Raw genomic sequence first — 5,000 nt, forward strand, 5'->3', positions numbered from 1 at the left:
ACTCACGTGTGATATTTTGCATACCAACAAAAATAGCATCAACGTTCCAAGACATCATTGAAAATTAATAATATCGGTTACTTGATAAAATATAAATTAGTTGCATAGAATTTATTTTTATTTTAGGCATTCAATTATATATGAATATATATTTTTTTCAATGAAAAATTCTGTGATGCTATTTTTGCATACCAACAAAAATAGGATCAACGTTCCAAGACATCATTGAAAATTAATAATATCGGTTACTTGATAAAATATAAATTAGTTGTATAGAATTTAGTTTCATTTTATGCATTCAATTATATATGAATATATATTTTTTTTAATTAAAAATTCTGTGATGCTATTTTTGCATACCAACAAAAATAGGATCAACGTTCCAAGACACCACTGAAAATTAATAATATCGGTTACTTGATAAAATATAAATTAGTTGTATAGAATTTAGTTTAATTTTATGCATTCAATTATATCTGAATATATATTTTTTTCAATTAAAAATTCTGTGATGCTATTTTTGCATACCAACAAAAATAGCATCAACGTTCCAAGACATCATTGAAAATTAATAATATCGGTTACTTGATAAAATATAAATTAGTTGTATAGAATTTAGTTTAATTTTATGCATTCAATTATATCTGAATATATATTTTTTTCAATTAAAAATTCTGTGATGCTATTTTTGCATACCAACAAAAATAGCATCAACTTTTCAAGTCATCACTAAAAATTAATAATATCGGTTACCTGATAAATTATAAATTAGTTATATAGAATTTAGTTTAATTTTATGCATTCAATTATATATGAATATAATTTTTTTCAATTAAAAATTCTGTGATGCTATTTTTGCATACCAACAAAAATAGCATCAACGTTCCAAGACATCATTGAAAATTAATAATATCGGTTACTTGATAAACTATAAAATAGTTGTATAGAATTTAGTTTAATTTTATGGATTCAATTATATATGAATATATATTTTTTTTAATTAAAAATTCTGTGATGCTATTTTTGCATACCAACAAAAATAGGATCAACGTTTCAAGTCATCAATAAAAATTAATAATATCGGTTACTTGGTAAATTATAAATTAGTTATATAGAATTTAGTTTAATTTTATGCATTCAATTATATATGAATATAATTTTTTTCAATTAAAAATTCTGTGATGCTATTTTTGCATACCAACAAAAATAGCATCAACGTTCCAAGACATCATTGAAAATTAATAATATCGGTTACTTGATAAACTATAAAATAGTTGTATAGAATTTAGTTTAATTTTATGCATTCAATTATATATGAATATATATTTTTTTTAATTAAAAATTCTGTGATGCTATTTTTGCATACCAACAAAAATAGCATCAACGTTCCAAGACATCATTGAAAATTAATAATATCGGTTACTTGATAAACTATAAAATAGTTGTATAGAATTTAGTTTAATTTTATGCATTCAATTATATATGAATATAATTTTTTTCAATTAAAAATTCTGTGATGCTATTTTTGCATACCAACAAAAATAGCATCAACGTTCCAAGACATCATTGAAAATTAATAATATCGGTTACTTGATAAACTATAAAATAGTTGTATAGAATTTAGTTTAATTTTATGCATTCAATTATATATGAAGATATATTTTTTTTAATTAAAAATTCTGTGATGCTATTTTTGCATACCAACAAAAATAGCATCAACGTTCCAAGACATCATTGAAAATTAATAATATCGGTTACTTGATAAACTATAAAATAGTTGTATAGAATTTAGTTTAATTTTATGCATTCAATTATATATGAATATATATTTTTTTTAATTAAAAATTCTGTGATGCTATTTTTGCATACCAACAAAAATAAGATCAACGTTTCAAGTCATCAATAAAAATTAATAATATCGGTTACTTGGTAAATTACAAATTAGTTATATAGAATTTAGTTTAATTTTATGCATTCAATTATATATGAATATATATTTTTTTCAATTAAAAATTCTGTGATGCTATTTTTGCATACCAACAAAAATAGCATCAACTTTTCAAGTCATCACTAAAAATTAATAATATCGGTTACCTGATAAATTATAAATTAGTTATATAGAATTTAGTTTAATTTTATGCATTCAATTATATATGAATATAATTTTTTTCAATTAAAAATTCTGTGATGCTATTTTTGCATACCAACAAAAATAGAATCAAGCAAAAATATCACTTATTTTTCCAATTTTCGACTTGTAGAACGATCAAGTATACTATTCTTTGGATTCTAAGATTTTTTTCAAGTGATTATTTTCAAAGTTGGGAAAAATGAAAAATTATTCTAAGTCCCCATTCGTAGTTCTTTTTGATTCGTATTGCTTCGGCGCAAAGTAGGTAGGGACACTTATGGCTTTCTCAATTTTTGGATAGGGACAGCCGGATAGCCGTCATTCAGCATAAAAGCTATTGTTATATGCATAGTTTGATGTGAGGAATGGGAATTGATTGAAATTTTCACCCGCCAATTGCCGGCTGGCCTGATTTTAAGGTTTGAGAATCTTGACAACGATTTTGCATACCGACAAAAATAGCATCAAGCAAAAATATCACTTATTTTTCCAATTTTCGACTTGTAGAACGATCAAGTGTACTATTCTTTGGATTCTAAGATTTTTTTCAAGTGATTATTTTCAAAGTTGGGAAAAATGAAAAATTATTCTAAGTCCCCATTCGTAGTTCTTTTTGATTCGTATTGCTTCGGCGCAAAGTAGGTAGGGACACTTATGGCTTTCTCAATTTTTGGATAGGGACAGCCGGATAGCCGTCATTCAGCATAAAAGCTATTGTTATATGCATAGTTTGATGTGAGGAATGGGAATTGATTGAAATTTTCACCCGCCAATTGCCGGCTGGCCTGATTTTAAGGTTTGAGAATCTTGACAACGATTTTGCATACCGACAAAAATAGCATCAAGCGAAAATATCACTTATTTTTCCAATTTTCGACTTGTAGAACGATCAAGTATACTATTCTTTGGATTCTAAGATTTTTTTCAAGTGATTATTTTCAAAGTTGGGAAAAATGAAAAATTATTCTAAGTCCCCATTCGTAGTTCTTTTTGATTCGTATTGCTTCGGCGCAAAGTAGGTAGGGACACTTATGGCTTTCTCAATTTTTGGATAGGGACAGCCGGATAGCCGTCATTCAGCATAAAAGCTATTGTTATATGCATAGTTTGATGTGAGGAATGGGAATTGATTGAAATTTTCACCCGCCAATTGCCGGCTGGCCTGATTTTAAGGTTTGAGAATCTTGACAACGATTTTGCATACCGACAAAAATAGCATCAAGCAAAAATATCACTTATTTTTCCAATTTTCGACTTGTAGAACGATCAAGTATACTATTCTTTGGATTCTAAGATTTTTTTCAAGTGATTATTTTCAAAGTTGGGAAAAATGAAAAATTATTCTAAGTCCCCATTCGTAGTTCTTTTTGATTCGTATTGCTTCGGCGCAAAGTAGGTAGGGACACTTATGGATTTCTCAATTTTTGGATAGGGACAGCCGGATAGCCGTCATTCAGCATAAAAGCTATTGTTATATGCATAGTTTGATGTGAGGAATGGGAATTGATTGAAATTTTCACCCGCCACTTGCCGGCTGGCCTGATTTTAAGGTTTGAGAATCTTGACAACGATTTTGCATACCGACAAAAATAGCATCAAGCAAAAATATCACTTATTTTTCCAATTTTCGACTTGTAGAACGATCAAGTATACTATTCTTTGGATTCTAAGATTTTTTTCAAGTGATTATTTTCAAAGTTGGGAAAAATGAAAAATTATTCTAAGTCCCCATTCGTAGTTCTTTTTGATTCGTATTGCTTCGGCGCAAAGTAGGTAGGGACACTTATGGCTTTCTCAATTTTTGGATAGGGACAGCCGGATAGCCGTCATTCAGCATAAAAGCTATTGTTATATGCATAGTTTGATGTGAGGAATGGGAATTGATTGAAATTTTCACCCGCCAATTGCCGGCTGGCCTGATTTTAAGGTTTGAGAATCTTGACAACGATTTTGCATACCGACAAAAATAGCATCAAGCAAAAATATCACTTATTTTTCCAATTTTCGACTTGTAGAACGATCAAGTATACTATTCTTTGGATTCTAAGATTTTTTTCAAGTGATTATTTTCAAAGTTGGGAAAAATGAAAAATTATTCTAAGTCCCCATTCGTAGTTCTTTTTGATTCGTATTGCTTCGGCGCAAAGTAGGTAGGGACACTTATGGATTTCTCAATTTTTGGATAGGGACAGCCGGATAGCCGTCATTCAGCATAAAAGCTATTGTTATATGCATAGTTTGATGTGAGGAATGGGAATTGATTGAAATTTTCACCCGCCAATTGCCGGCTGGCCTGATTTTAAGGTTTGAGAATCTTGACAACGATTTTGCATACCGACAAAAATAGCATCAAGCAAAAATATCACTTATTTTTCCAATTTTCGACTTGTAGAACGATCAAGTGTACTATTCTTTGGATTCTAAGATTTTTTTCAAGTGATTATTTTCAAAGTTGGGAAAAATGAAAAATTATTCTAAGTCCCCATTCGTAGTTCTTTTTGATTCGTATTGCTTCGGCGCAAAGTAGGTAGGGACACTTATGGCTTTCTCAATTTTTGGATAGGGACAGCCGGATAGCCGTCATTCAGCATAAAAGCTATTGTTATATGCATAGTTTGATGTGAGGAATGGGAATTGATTGAAATTTTCACCCGCCAATTGCCGGCTGGCCTGATTTTAAGGTTTGAGAATCTTGACAACGATTTTGCATACCGACAAAAATAGCATCAAGCGAAAATATCACTTATTTTTCCAATTTTCGACTTGTAGAACGATCAAGTATACTATTCTTTGGATTCTAAGATTTTTTTCAAGTGATTATTTTCAAAGTTGGGAAAAATGAAAAATTATTCTAAGTCCCCATTCGTAG

This window comes from Diachasmimorpha longicaudata, unplaced genomic scaffold, assembly GCF_034640455.1.
Source record: "Diachasmimorpha longicaudata isolate KC_UGA_2023 unplaced genomic scaffold, iyDiaLong2 ctg00000254.1, whole genome shotgun sequence".
Lineage (NCBI taxonomy): Eukaryota > Metazoa > Arthropoda > Insecta > Hymenoptera > Braconidae > Diachasmimorpha > Diachasmimorpha longicaudata.